The sequence below is a fragment of the Bemisia tabaci genome, chromosome 5 (genome assembly GCF_918797505.1).
Source record: "Bemisia tabaci chromosome 5, PGI_BMITA_v3".
NCBI classification, from domain to species: domain Eukaryota; kingdom Metazoa; phylum Arthropoda; class Insecta; order Hemiptera; family Aleyrodidae; genus Bemisia; species Bemisia tabaci.
The window spans coordinates 50,134,990-50,151,049 of NC_092797.1; the positions used below are offsets into that span (position 1 = coordinate 50,134,990).

Genomic DNA, 16,060 nt, shown 5'->3' on the forward strand with positions numbered 1-16,060 from the left:
GATTACATTGGCGGATCCAGCAATTTGGCAACATTATCTTTCCTCCTTTAAACCTATGGAAATATATCGATTCCTGTGAGGGACCTGGCCACCAGGTACTCCGACGAGAATCGATTATTTAGCATAGGTTTAAATGGAGGAAAGCCGGTGTTGCCAAATCGCTGGATCCGTCTCTGGTCGATTATCACGCCTCACCACTGTAACTGACGGCGGAGAGGGGAAGAGAGGGCGAACGAATAAAAAAGACGCCCGAACAAAGAACCCTAACTGCTTAATGGATCACAAGCAGGTGCTTAAGGAGGAACCGCGAGAGCAGACCTCGACAAGAACAAAAGAGAGTATTTTATGACATCTCCGAAGCCGATGGTAGCCGCGCGAGAAGAAAGATATCATAAAATGGAAAGTGCGTGAAGTGGGTCGTGTTTTCTCGCCGTCCGTCGTCGGAGCTGGAAAACTAACGAATCCAGTGCCGAGGCGTGAACGGATCGATTCTCGATATTTTCCCATTTGAAACCATGGTAAAGAATCGATTATAAAGGTGTTCGCTGAGGACACCCTGTTAATCGATCCTTTTCCATAGGTTTAAATGGCAACAATCGATATATCGCAATGCACGCCACGCCACTGAACGAATCGCGTGTAAAAATCAATTGCTCCACCGATCTCGCTTTTAAATATTAACGAGGGGCTCCGCGGACATGTTTCCCTCGCCGTACAGTGGAACGAACTAATAGCCGGTCGGACACGAAATTTTTGACTAAAATTTCAATTTTTTTTTGTTTATTTCGTCACAAACCCAATTTCCAAGGGTGTTTATGGACGGAAATATCACAGAAAAACCAATGGAGCCACTTCTTAACTTTTTTGTTTCATATTTTCGAAAATATGAGCTCTCGAATGTTCCTCGATTTTGTCCGACATCTCGTATCGACGAGATCCCCTGAGCGCCGTGGATAATCAACGAATAAAATATTAGAAATTGGTCGAGCACATTAACCGTCCAATTATGCGCGCTTTACTTTACGATGATGATTGGATCCGACTGATTAATGGTTTTCTCCTCGGTGGGTGGAGGTTCTTGGTGAAGCTCGGAGAGGTGGTTGGTGGTTGGGGGACAGGTTTGATCCATCACCGAAGCATGAGGGAATCGGGAATCGTATGATTACATTCAATTATATTTAAATATAAGGAGCATGCTGCCGTGGTAAGGAAGAACGCCGTATGAGCCTCCAGATGTTGCCGAATTTCCTTCGACAAACCATGAATATCCGGGAAAATTTGTGAATATATTTCTTCCAATTTTTCAGAGAATTTTGATCGTAATTTGACCTGAAGTTTCTGAAAATTTCGATAAATTATATTCATGACTTTCATCACAAATGAGCATTTTATCGGAGGAAATTTGGCAACTCTCGAATGTTCATACGGCGTTTTTCCTTAATATAGAGGTGCGAGGTGGATAATGGTAACTTTCGACGTTCCTGAGAGGCGGGCGCGAGGTGGTTTATTGAATATTCATTGATTATTTTCTTGCGTTGCGTGTGGACTGTTTAGATGCGGGGGTCTTGTGGTTGTAATGCCCTAGGGACTGCATGCTACCAAGAAAAAATTAATATCGAAAAGACAGAAACTCTTTTTGGATATTAACTCCTGAAATACTTTTAGAACGATCAAATTACCGTTTCGTTTCCGAGAAAGTTCTCATTACCTGAAGGAGTTTCAAAGTTGATCAGCAATCAGCACGAATTGAAGCATTTTTCGGTAAAAGGGCGTATAAGACTTCCAATGCTGTTCAGATTGTGCGATGTAGTTCTCTAGTTGTAAACAGCTTATTGGACAGTTCTGCTTTGAATTTTGCCCTGAATCTGCCCTGAGTTTTTCCTAGCCATTTTAAGGAAGTAAGTCGATTGTGAATTAATTTCATCTGCCGCAAACACTACAAAAAATGGCACAATCTCAGCAGCATTGCGAGCCTCATGCTCCCTCTTACGGAAAAGTCCTCAATTTATAAAATACCCTAACTGGTGCGAGATTAATTCAGGCGATTCGAATATAGGTCACTATTCGCGCTCTCCGGTACGTTTGTCACCTAAAAGGCGAATTGAAGGCGAATTTTAAGTGGACGATATCTGCCAATATAGGTTTACGTATTCTTCATCAGTTTTGTCAAAGACCCTGGCGTGAGCTATATGTCGTCGCTTGTTTGACAAAACGGCGCGGCGTAAATACGTTTAGAGATGAGCTCGGGAAAGCATTGAGTCATACGGATCATCGCGAAGTAGTAGTGTAGTTATGTCCTTTTGTCAGGAAGGCGACGATATATGTGTGATTTTTAAAAAAGATAACTATTTTTGCACTCCCCGGTAAGTTTGTTGCCTACACGGCTATATTGAAGGCGAATTTGAATTGACGCCTCAAGTTGATGCAATAATGTCAATCTGTTTACGCATCCTTCATTGGTTTCATCGAAGTGTACGGAGCAAGATCCAAGCGGTGTTATGCACTGTTACTGGTCCATTATTCCGATGCATGTTGTGCTACCGCGCTGAGGGCAATAATTGCATCAGATCCATTCGATCAATCGAACCCATCGATAAAACTCGTATTTCACGGTGAGTAATCGATGTGTCGCAGGCAAATAGTCAAATCAGGCATGTAATAAAATGCCTTGGCATATGGTCGAATACTGATTGTTTACAAAGTTCCATGTGTTTTTGACGAAGAGCTCTCAAGTTTCCAATGTTTCGAAAGTGGAATTCATCAAATCTGCGAAATTTTCTTTTATTTTTCCCTCCATGTGCTCCCCATGCATCTTTTCTGTGAAAACTTTAAAAATTATGTATTTTATGACATACGCTCTAAATGTCAAGATAAACGCTCGTTTAAGGACTGGAAATAATTTATTTCCCATTAAACGATGCAAATCCTTACAGAGAATTCGTATCTACGGGAGTATAGAAAAGTATAAGTAAGTATATCTTGTCAAAAAGTATAGCGAAAGAATCAGAATTCCGAACATAGTAAGAATATTTGACTATTTGTATAAGCTTTTAACCAAAATGCCTGATTTGACTCTCTACGCACGATAGATGCATTTCCCATTCTCTCATGGGTCATAACGGTGCATGTTCGACTGTTCAAGTCATCGATTTCCTATTTTAAATAAGCCGAGACTTTAATCGTGTGGAGACGGTGTTAGAAATAGGTCAGTGCGGGTAGGTTCCTCTGATGAATCCAATTCAATTTACCCTTTGACTGGACCCCGTCCTGTCTACTCCAGAACAAAAGTAAAACCGCTCGCTCTGTTGCTCGCCCGCACCAGGGAGATCTTCGTTAGCTCCAGGCATTGACTCCAGACCACATTAATTCAACCCACATGGGGGCGCAACTCCATTTAAAAGTGAGCCTTGGAAAGCTCGAAGTTAAATGGGCAACGGGGCTCATTTAAAAGGTATAGTTACAGCCTTACGTCAGTGGGACTACGTATTATACCAAACGTGAGGACTATCGTGCTATGCTAACGAATAACGCCGTATGAGCTTTCAAACGTTGCCAATTTTCCTCTGATAAAATACAAATTTCTACGAATCTTGAGAATTCTTCAATTTGTATCCGGCAGGAGGATAGAAGTCCAACATTTTCATTTTTTGCTTTTTATAATTATTTTTGGCCCTCTGAATGGTAGGTACTCACACAATCTCCCGAAATTTTTTTCATTTAAAAAAGAAAATTTGATGCCTTCAAATATTTGTCTTCATCTAGAGGTCTTACCTCCATGCATGAATAACAAAAATGAGAAAGAATACTTTCTAGACTCATGCTCACATTTGTGTGCTCAAAAACGTGTCGAATTTCCTAAATATTTTTTGAAAAGGGCTTGAGCCAAAAATTTCATATCAGCCCAAAAGAACCTTGAAAATCTCCCCACCCCTCCCCAAAAAATGGTTTTAGAACTTCCAGATAAATGTTGACCTATTCTTAAAATACTCAAAAATATTTTTATTCATTCCATTTGACAAGGTAGCAGTTATTTTGCCTCCTCTGGTTTTGTGCAGTTTTAAACTGTTTTTCCTGAAAGCAGTTACTAATTATATTTTTCCATTTCCAAACAATTTCGTACAGACTTTAATCTGAAAAATTCCAAAAATTTCGAGGAATACACTAACAGCGTTCTTGAAAATAAGCATTTTATCGAGGGAAATTTGGCGACGTCAGAATGTTCATACGGCTTTAATCGTGGGGTGCCACCGATCTGGGTTTTCACGGAGAAGCCGGCCGGCGGTAGGACCCGGTCGCTTGTAAATGAGCTCTTTAATTGAAGCGAGAACTATCACTTTCGGTTCGACTTGCGACGCTATGCAGGCGTGCTCGAAATAGTGAAAAAGAAAGTCGTTGAAAAAATCGGCCGTGATTTTATGACACTGTTAAATTGTGCGAACTAACTCGCGCCTCTAATTCCTCGTCCTCGCACTTTATTCGGCTAAAGTCGCCACGAGTCGAGAACCGCCGCGAAAAAGTGCGCGCACCACGAAATTAGACCGCTCTAAATTCTTTCTGTAGACTGTCGAGGTGAGACTTTTCTATAAATTTGATGTTTTTTGTGAGACAACTCACTGCGCAGAAAAAAATGGATTCCTGATTTCACTGTTAAATTGTTAAAAAAATCTGTCCGATTTGTCTTAAATGTACATTTTACAATAGCGGAAAGTTAATTTAATTACGGAAGTTGTTAAATTAGCATTTTTTTTTGTAAAATCCACATTGAAATAAGTCGGATACATTTTTTAACCACAAAATTGTTACAGCAATTTCATATTTTGCCGTGTGCCCCTGATCACGAGGGGAGATAGTCGTTGCTCCTACAGTCATAGACAATATCGATTGCCAAAGTACGAAACTACGTATCTCCATTGCAATGTTCAAAATTTCCGCTCTCATTTGATTTTTTCGCCGAGAAACAAGCCAACTTTATCTCTTGAAATTTAATTTCTACGGAATATTCTGCTTACAGAGAAGAAAAATCAGGGAATTTTCAAGAAATTACGTTGACTAGTTTTTCAAAGAAAAAGTAAAGCACGACAAGAAGTCTACAACAATGCAAACAGAGATGCATGGTCTCGCACTTTGGTCATCGATCAGTTGTGTGGCGTGCCTTGCGATATATCGATGAATCTGGCATTTATACCTATGGAAAAAGATCGATAAACAGGATGTTTGCAACGAACATCTTAATAATCGATTTTTGACCATAGCTTTGAATGGGGATATATCGATGATCGATCACCTCGCCACACCACTGTCATCGATATGTTTTAATGACTCCCCACTAACAATCTAAGCAGTGCAATCTGGTTAGGTAAAGTTAAATTCGGAGGTCAGTGGTATTTTTCGTCTTATGGAGGTTGACGAGCAACTTGTCGAGCATACAAGTTGCAAAATGAGGACTGATGAAGTCGGGGTAAGCAATTTTCTGGGCTAATTTGTGGAAGTTAGGTTGAAAGTTTACCAAACAAAATGCTCAACTCTTTAGTTATGGGTCATTATTAGACGATTCAAGGCGTTGACTCCCGAATGTGACTTTTAAATTATACAGGAAGATTGCAAAGCAGGGTCTCTGAAAATGTGGCTTTTGCTCACAATGCTCATGGTGGATCCAGATCCTTAACACGTTTCAATCCGTAGGTATAGTGTTACTTTTGTGGTAACAGCTATTTCAGTCCCAATGAATGTTCCATTATTAGTGGGATCGAAATAATATTGCCACAGAAGTGTAACTACATATATGTACGGCTGGATCGACTTGTTAAAATATCCGACTGGACTAAATTTTGCAATTTGGAACTACAATTTCTATTAATCATTGGTAAAAACACTTGCATAGGAAACCAATAGCACATACGTTGTTCAGAAACTGAGCCGAATACAGTAATTTCTAATTGCAAAATGTAGTCTAACTGGTGATGAGATTCTTGGCGTTATTTTTCAATACTTTTGAAATTTTTGTCCAAAACCCTTGAGCTCTGAATTAATTAGCGGACTCTACAACCACCAGGGAATCATTTTTATGAGTCACGAAGGGTGAATGCGTGTACTGTGTATTAAAGGCAAAGCTCACTTAGCGCGCGCGTATAAGCTATCGAATGCAACAATGAGCATCTAAATTGATATAATTTTAGAAATGACATTCTTGCGGGTTCTTGGAGCATGCAAAGATAGTGCAGATACTCGACGATATAGTAAGATAACCTCTATCATTGCGAAAATATCGGGTGTTACATAGTTTAATTTACGTGCTCCATAAGCTGCATATTTGTTTTGCAATTTTGCGAGCGCTTATTATATGCATGACCGAGTTCAGGCTAACTGCGTGCGGCTCGGCGGAGGAGAAGTTGCGAGTTTTAAGTCTCGTTTAGAAGGAAGCAGAGCGAATGCGACCAATCTGTTCCTCATCTCTTGCAAAATACTTGACCAGTCAGAGGCTTAGACTTTTTTATCAGCAACAGGTGACTCGAATCAGTAATTTTTTTCGCGCTTATCTTTGATAAGTCTCTGCCTAAATGCATTTGATTCATAGAAATTTCATATCCTATCATTATTTTTCCTTCTCTTAAAACTTATCCAGTTCCAAAGTTTGTGGAAAAGCTTCTCCCGGTTGGTTAATTGTCTGCTGTTGCTTAGCGCGGAATGGGGTGGGGGTGGGACAAGAGATCTGGGCTCCGGAGAATTTTCCCCAAAAACCGTAATTTGTCGTGATTTCCTGGATCTTTTAACCTCTAGACTCGCCTCACAAGAAATTTTGACCGTAGAGCTCTCCCAATAAATTGTTTTAGCCACGCCACTGCTTGTCTATCATCACTAAGGGAAATGATTGCATTTTTCTCCGGAAATCCCCAAAAAATTCCATCGATATTGCCAAGAAATTAGATCTTACTCAAGTCGCTGATTTGAAGATGGGTCCGAGCAAAGTTAAAATGGATCAAATATTGGAATTTGGAGCTACAATTTATATAGCATGTCTGTAAAAATAGTTATGTGTATAGGGAAACTAACGGTACGTAAGTAATTTCTAAATTGTGTCAGAAAATGTAGCTTCTAACTGCAAAATGTACAGTCTAAACGCGTTTCGGGGGATGAGAGATGCCTAAGCCGACCATCACGTATCGAGAACGTTTTCTCCGTGCAGGGGCGTTGAGCGTGAAGTACATAAATTCTAGAATACAGGCATGGCAACCCTGCTAATGCATTTAGTCCTATCTCTGCATACAAAATTTAACTGGCTGCGGAGGTGGACTGCCCGCTAATCGTGTTCCGTACCACCATTACGACCTCAACTTAAGAGCTTTTTATGAGCTTCAGAGCGTCAATTTCAGGCAAAACTTGCTTGGTACTATTGTGTTGAAAAGATTTTTTTCAAATATAATGTACTCGATGGATTCAATGCTTAGTAAATACGCCTAACTATGTAATTCGAGGTAGGCTCACGATAACGCACGCAGGGATGCAGGAAGTTCTTCGGCCCACTCAGTTTCAACCAACCAAGGATTTAGCCATATTTCCAGTGGCGTTGCGTGAATTGCGATATATCGATTGTTATGCCATTTAAACCTATGGTAAAGAATCGATTATTAAGGTGTTCGCTGCGAACACCCTGTTTATCGATCCTTTTCCATAGGTTTATATGGCATAACAATCGATAAATCGCAATTCACGCCACGCCACTGCATATTTCATGATATCGTCACCTTCCAGCCAAAGTATCGCAAGCGCCATGCGACGTTTCAAAATTTCCGGCGTAATTTTATTTTTTGGCAGAGAAATTTTTCAACGACGCTGTCCGAAAATTTCACCGACTTTTTTTTGTACTGCCGATAAAATTCACTGACATTTTGGAACAGATTCAACCAACGGTTTCTCTGTAAAAAAATAGAATGGCGGCGGAAATTTTGGAACGTCGCATGGCGCTTGCGATACTTTGACCGGAAGATCGTGGCGTGTCGCGTTTGTGATGATTTTGAACAAAAAATAGGGCGTTCGCAGTCATTTCCTGATCATTAAACGCGTTTAATTTTCTAAGACCTCATTGCTTTTGCAGTAAATTTTTCAAAAATGCAACGCTTTGGAGCTAATTTTGCAAAAATCAGTGTCTCGAGCGTTCTTCCTTTAGAATAAAATCTATTTTTTGATTCGTGTAGCAGAACTTCTATCATCAGTTCATTTGGCCTCTTAAGTCCAGTTACTCGAACTGAAAGTTATGTGTGGCGAACCGAATAGTTTGGAAGAGGTAGAATACCATGGTCTCCTTAAGTTTGTGGATAGGCAATTTTACCTACTTGAAAGTCGAAATAGTTGTATCCCGTGTTTCGCCCCATCCCATTTTTCTACTCCTGCGTTAAAGTCTCTGAGTTAGCCGAAAAAATATGCGCCTTCATTTTGTGGATATTCTATTTTACCTACATAAAAGTCGAAATATTTGTATCACGCGCTTCGCCCTATCCAACTATTCTACTCCTGCGTTAAAGTCTCTGAGTCAGCCGAAAAAATATGCGCCTTCATTTTGTGGATATTCTATTTTACCTACATAAAAGTCGGAATAGTTGTATCACGCGTTTCGCCCTATCCAACTGTTCTACCCCTGCGTTAAAGTCTCTGAATGAGAAGAGAAAAGACTAAGCTCTCTTCCATTGTTTTGGATTTTCGAGAAAGTTTTGTTGCTTTATACTTTTGACCGGATCAGTGGAGAGGGACATCATCTTCCGCGAAAACATCTCCAAAACTAGCAACTTTGCGCATGAAACGATCGCGGGAAGCGCCTGCAAAACTGCAGGGATACTTCAAGCACAGCGCCGTCTCCTCGAGTGCGCAGCGGAAGCGGAACAAGATCTCTTGTCCCGCTCTCGGCTCTCGACTCGCGAATCGCTGAGAACGCAGAACCTATTTGAAAATGCGCAGGGCAACGCGTGCACATAACTTCGAAAGGTGTGCGCAAAAATGGAGCTAGCGCATTTTGATTAATACTCAATAAATTTTATATCATCCATTAGGTAGGCATACATTCGCAATTTTTCTACTGCCAAAGCAGTTCGCGAACGACCAAATGGACTACATTTTGCGATTCGGAACTGTAAATCCTGGCTCATCACGGACTTTTGTGCGAATTTCGGTGAATTTTCTGCATTGCACGAAGCGAAGTCATTAAAATTTTCAAAGGAACCCTTACAAATGGATTGCATTTTGCAAAAAGGAACCAGAAGCATTGCAATGTTGCTAAGATTGTACAATTTCTTTTGTCTTGGAAGAACAACCTGATTATCCATTAACAGTGTCTATTTTACTCGCTAAAAACTGGAAATTTAAGACAAAATTACAATGTAAATTTCACATTTTTTCATGGTTTCAGTAATTTTATTGCAAAGGATGAAAATGCGCAATCTTAGCGTCATCGCAATTCTTCTGGTTCCTCTTTGCAAAATGCAATCCAAATAACGTTCTATTGTAAAATAGTCAATTGCCCTGTTAAATTCGGCAATAGCTGATGTGGCTTGGTTCCTTCCTGCTAAACGCGGTCCACATTAAATCCGTCCTTTTCCACTCCGTATCCATCCCATCAGGAGTGAAATTTTTAAAACGGCAACACGGACGAAAACGTATTTACCTATTTAGACTCCAACTGGTTATCAGTGGCGTGGCGTGAATGCTCGATTATCGATATCTCGCCATTTGAAGCTATGGTAAAGAATCGATTACTAAGGTGTTCGCTGCGAACACCCTAATAATCGATCTTTTTTCATAGGTTTGAGTGGCGTATCGATCGATATATCGCAAAGCACTCCACGCCACTGGGTTATCCGTCTGCTTTGGCGGCCACGGTCGAATTGATTCCCGTCAGCTTCGGCTTCTACATCGGAGCGAGGAGGCTCCTCGAAGTCTCACGCACATAGAAACGTGCAACACGGCCAACCGTACTTATTTAAATCAAAACGACCTGTATCCATACTGACATGAGCCCTAAGATCCATACGAGTACATGCATAACAGGGTTCACGTCATGATGGATAAAGTTCCTTTCGGGTGGAATACGGCCAACTCGTCTCCGTTCCCGTCTGGCCGCCGCGCGGTAATAATTCAATAAAGACTTGTTTTATGTTAATACCATAGCATTAGGAATGGAATTACGCGGGTACTTTTAATTCACAGTGCACAGATACAAATTACGTGCACGCCGCGTCATGCTCGCGCCGGGTCGCGCTCACCTGAACCGCGTGAGTGCTCGAGCGATCGCGCGTAGATGCGCGGTTTTGTCGCCGGTGTCGAGGGTCTGGGTTAATCCTTTAACCTCAAACACTCCTTGATTTAACCTCATCCTCCGGTGCGCTGCGTTGCGTTGCGGTGCTCTGGTCCGGACTCTCGGCCCTCCGTTTACGGACACCTACGGCTCATTAACGGGTCTTTAGGTGTCGGCCACCGCGTAGTCGAGTCGGGTCATAACTCACGTGTACTCGCGGTGAAACGGAAAAAACACCTATCTCGATCGCCCTGTTTCAAAATTTCTGCTTAAGTGCAGTTGTTTCTGTCAAAGAAGGAACCGGAAAATATGGAGCCTTCAAATGTTACGTGGAGACTCAATAAACTAGGAGAGACAGGTTAATATTCCTGTTCTAATCTAACCAAGGAATTGAATGAGAATAGTAGATTAGATTAGATCTAGTTAGATTAGGTTAGGTTAGGACAGGAATATTAACCTGTCTCTCCTAGTTTATTGATTGTAAGGAGTTGCTACAAGCAGAATGCCTATTTATTTTCAGAATACGTGGAGACTACTTAAATTGCCATTTCGCCTTCAATTTTGGAGGTAGGCCTTTATCACTTATTTCTCATTATTTATTTTTTTGGGATCATAATTACTTGCCCGATGAAATTTTAAAGTCAATATCTGTATAGCTTTTCAGAGTAAGAGTTTTCCCTTTCTCGCAATAACTTATTGTTTCGGAGAGAAAATATTTCTCATCGTGTCACCGTAGCGCTAACATTGCTCCGGAGAGAAAATGTTTCCCTTCTTAGCAGTAACTCATTGTTCGGGAAAGAAATTCTCTCCGGAACACTAATTGCTCCGGAGAGAAAATATCTAGACATCAAATGCCTACCAAAGTTGTTTATTCTTCATTTAAAAATGTATTTTTTAGTCCTGGGCCGGATTTACCTACTTGCCGCCCATCCATGGGCCGCCTGTATTTTACCGCCCCCTTCTCATTCGTTTTGAAACATCAATGAAAACCATCAAGTGAACGTGCCAGAGGGGAGGGGTGCATAAGACGCGTTTTCTCGTGTTGGACACATTTTTTGGGAAAGCCCTGTCACCACTACCGGCAAAAGTTCACGGAACTTTGAGCGAAAGTTAAGTTTAGTAAACCTATCTCTGTGTGGACAAGGTCTTCCATTCATAAGAAATGAACAAAAAAATGATGAAAGATCAAACATAAATGTGGTTTATTGATTTTAACTTCCGTCGCCGCGCCGCGCAGACTGCACTGTGTATGGTGCAATGTGTGAAGTATTCCGACAGTCTTGTAGGCGCTATGCTTTTCACGCCGCGCCGACCGCTGACCGCTCTGTGTTTGACGCAATGCGTGAAGTATTCATACAGTCTTGTAGGCGCTATGCGTTACACGCCAACCGCTGCTGACCGCACTGCGTTTGACGCAATGCGTGAAGTATTCGTACAGTCTTGTAGGCGCTAATATGTGTTACGTGCCGACCGCCTGGCTGAGGACTTCTCCTTTTCATCACAAGTCCTCGTCATTATTTCTCTCTAAGTTGCGCCGTTCCAGGCCAAATTGCGTTTTTGGTTTCTCTCTTAACTCGACTAATTGGACCGCGTTAAACAGAAAGGAACCAAGCCACATCAGCTATTGCCAAATTTAACAGGGGCATTTGATTTTTTACGAGAGAACGTTTGCGCGGATTTCTTTAAAATTTTAAGGAATTTGGATTGTATCATGGAGAAAATTCACTGAAATTTGCACGAAAATCCGCCCAACCGTTTTCATGTAAAAAATTAAATTGCCCGATTAAATTTGGCAATAGATGATGTGGCTTGGTTCCTTTCTGTTTAACGCGGTCCAATTAAAGGTGCTGTCTCTTGTATGACTGAAAGACGAAAAAGTTAGAAATTACTATACTCTCAGGAAAGGAGAGATTTTGACGCCTTTTCTCGTTTGTAATTTTTTTTCTAAATCCGATTTTTTTTATACCTACATTTAAAAAAATTGCGAAATTTGCCGCTTCCTAGATTTGCCGCCATGGGTCGCGGCTCATGTGGCTAACCCCTTAATCCGGCCCTAAACTAAATTTTAGTTCTCTCAATATACAGGTCCTGAGGATGGTAATTGTGCCGAAAATCTTTGACCAAACATTATAATCAATAAAGCAGTTATATGTAAGTTAATACTTGCACATTATTGGCTACACACCTACCTATAACAAGTAACTTATAAATTTATAAAAAAGATCAGATATGTTTATCTCTAGAAATTGATGCCCGATCCTGTCTCTATTTTTCTTTTCATATCTTCAACAATTGGTAAAAATCTCACAATAAAAGAAAATTGCCCCACAAAAATTTCTCTGTGGAAACATTGCTCTCTCTCTGCAGCGTTTTACGCACAGGAAAGTCACACTCGTGACTGACGAACAAAGGGGTCAACAGGTACATCGAAAAAAATGAAGGAAAAAAAACTGCAAGTAACATTGTCCGAGATCCTGAGAACTGTTTATAAATATTTTCCCTGCAAGTAGACTAATAGTCGAACCCGGTTTTTTCGAGTTGATTCACCTGTATCACGTCATCCAACGCTCAAAACAGCCCATCACTCATCAAGCTCACCTCGGAGGACCATAATCCGCATCGCTGCCGTGATAGCGAAGAGAGCAGTAATTGCACTTCTGTATGAGCCATGGTTAGCACATGCTTTTATGTGTCTCGAGGTTCATCCTAGCATGCACTTACGGCTCTCTTCGCTATCACGGCAGTTCGGTGATGCTTTTACGCCGGGACCCTCGCGTCTTGCGTGCATTTCCTGTTCTCGACGATGATTCAGACTCCTACAGACTGCACTTCGGGTCCCGACCGACCGCGACCGATGCGTGGGTAATTACACATTCACCTCGCCCGCACTCGCACCGCCCGCTTATATACTTATTTACCCGCAACTTGTCAATAAAGTCGCCTTCCTAGATTCCCTCTCATCATTTTATTTTAAGAACTCTCATGTCATGCCCGCAGAAACAATACCTAGTCAAGTTCATAACTGGGATTGGCGTCTGGGCTTGACCGCTCAAGTCGTTTTCCTGTTGCCAAACCTACTTGCGTCGACATACTACACAAGTAATTTAGTCAGACAAAATGACCGTAAAGGAGAAGGGGGGGGGGGGGTTGTTGAGGTAACGTCTATAACGAATTCGGCTGTAACACAACCTAGAAAAGTTGATTTTGCAACATTTCGATGCCCAAAGTTCGGAACCGCGCATCTCTGTTTGCGACGTAGCAGACTTACTGTCATTCTTTATTTTTTCTTTAGGAAACTAGTCAACGTTATTTCTTGAAAACCTATCTGATTTTTCATATTTATTAGTAAAATATTCAATAAAAATTTCACGCTCTACGGTTGTCTTGTTTCTCTTTGAAAAAATAAAATATAAACGGCAATTTTGAAATATCGCAATGGAGATACGTGGTTTTGCATTTTGGCCATCGATTTGGCGTAAAGGACACCGATTAATTGATTTAAATACGTCCAATTTTAAGTATCGTACGTTTTTATGAAAAATCTGAATAATTTCTCGAGGAACGTAATTTTTTTTTTTTTTTTTTTTTTTTTTTTTTGTAGTTTTTCCGGGAGAAAAAGTGGCGAATCTTTGCGAAGATATGACAATTTAAGCAACTTACTTCACCGGCTGTGGTAAACCAAAGTCGGGGATTTCGATTTCCATCCGTTTCGCACTACTACCCCGAGGAACGTAATTTGTATTACAAATTTGTGAATGTGGTATCTGATTTTGAGAATCCACCTGACAACGCTGTTGGTTGATCCCTCTACGACCGGACCCAACTTTGACGTCAGGTCAAACTCTGACTATTCACAAGCTGACGTCATTTCTAGGGCTTGCAAGTCACTGATGTCATTCCTACCGTAACGAGATGTTTCAAACGTAGTGACGCCTCTGAGAGACCTTAACGGCAAGTGCAATATTGACTGTGAATGGTGATACGATACTTTTCGGGCTTTGTTCCTCAACTCATTCAAGCATAGTTCCCATGTATCAAATTATACCGATGGGTCCACTGACGTCAACGCCGGTGTGTCTTCTGCTCGTTGAAGATAGTTCCTCGTTTTCTTGAGAATAATTTTCGTTTTCTTTTACTTAGAAAAAGGCTTTCTACTACCACCCCAAGATTCTATGCTTTCGCGTTGAGCTGCAATGTTGTAATTCGCGGTTGTCAGCAAGTGTACAGTTTTCGATTGGACGGATTTAAATCCAAAGGAACTATATCCATTCTGATATGAGCCCTGAAATCCATAATAATGCATGCAATACAGGGCTTGACACAATGGATGCAGCTTCTTTTGATTTATATACGTCCAATTGAAATATTAGACCGCTATCTTTGCATCCTCTGGGACTATCCTCATCAATTATTGAGAGACATAGGGAACACGGCGCTTAAACGTTTAGTTTTTAAGAAAAAATTAGCGAGTAATGATTACAACTGAGACCGGCGCTAAAAAATATCCTGTGAAAAATTTGGGACTAAAATCCAAATTCTAAGCATGAAAAAGGGAATTTGAACTTTTGGAGAGCCTTATGGCAGAAAGGCTCTGTGTAATTTTGAAACTTTAAAAACGTATTTTTTGAAATAGCAAAAACTGCACTGACTCATGTGCCAGTCCGTCAAATCCGAATTAGCGTTTGAGCTTACTAAAAATTGCGTTGATCTTGAAAATTCGGACACATTTACTTTTTCGTATTTGAGAAAATGAACCCTTCTTAATTTTGAACGCAAATCTCTATTTCGGAACAGGGACTAATCACGTAATTTGAACTTTCATTTCATGGTGTCATTAAACCTCTCTTTATATAACCATGATGATGTTAATCGCCGGGGAATTCGGAGTTTTGATCTGTTTCTCACACTACTTAATGGCTTTCTTAACAGGTCGTTTCCTCCAATAAATAATGTTATACTCTGTTTATTATCGCCTTTGGGTCTTTACCACAGGGGACGGTTAATTCTATATATGGTTAGGGAAAAATGAAGAATAATAAAAAAAAAAATGTAAAAAGAAATTTTATTAGGAGCAACATCAAAAGTTGCCGGATCAGTTAAACCGCAGACAAGTAGCTGTCATCAAACTCACCCGCATGCCTCCTTCTTTTCTTTTCCTCCAACACAGTGGCTCAGAATCGGATCTGAGTGACACGACTCTCAGAGGAATCGTATCGCTTAATTTCGACGCTTGGAAACGCTTTAAACGTATAGAACCACTCGAAAAACTAAGAATCTTGTTCGGCTAAAAAATACTGTGTTATTATTTCGTAAAAAATACTGTGTTATTATTTCGTTACCAAAAAGATTCCTCGAGCGTCTTATCGGCATAAAAAAAGATCAGTTTATCAAATAAAGTCGATGAAACTCTATATTCTGCCGTGCCAAGGAAAAACGCCGTATGAGCCTCCAGATGTTACCAAATTTCTGGCGGTAACATTTGTATTCTCTAGGAAACTATTGGATATTTTTTACCCAATTTTTCGGTGTATTTCACTCGCAATTTGATTCAATGTGTGTGAAATTGTCAAAGAAAAATATTCAAAACTTTCCTCAAAAATTACCTTTCTACTAAGAGAAATTTGCCAACTCCTGAAGGCTCATACGGTGTTACTCCATGGCATAGTAGTATTCTAATGAGGCGTTTAATTAATTTCAATGTTCACTTTCTTCGATTTTTGTCGCGGTTCGGATTATTGTGCGGCGCGCGGCGGTCGTGCACGCGTGAATGACAGAATG

General features: G+C 40.6%; 1 protein-coding gene across 2 annotated transcripts in view; it reads left to right on the top strand.

Moving 5' to 3' along the window:
* Positions 1-16,060, top strand: part of LOC109032484 (uncharacterized) — an 84,745-nt gene that overhangs the window by 49,612 nt on the left and 19,073 nt on the right. Inside the window, exon 1 of one of the 2 annotated variants that reach the window (XM_072300877.1) lies at positions 10,734-10,849. The exons of the other annotated variant lie outside the window; for it this stretch is intronic. The gene's annotated coding sequence lies outside the window, so the exon portion shown is untranslated. Of the gene's footprint in view, positions 1-10,733; positions 10,850-16,060 lie in introns of those variants that run through there. 2 annotated transcript variants of the gene reach the window in all.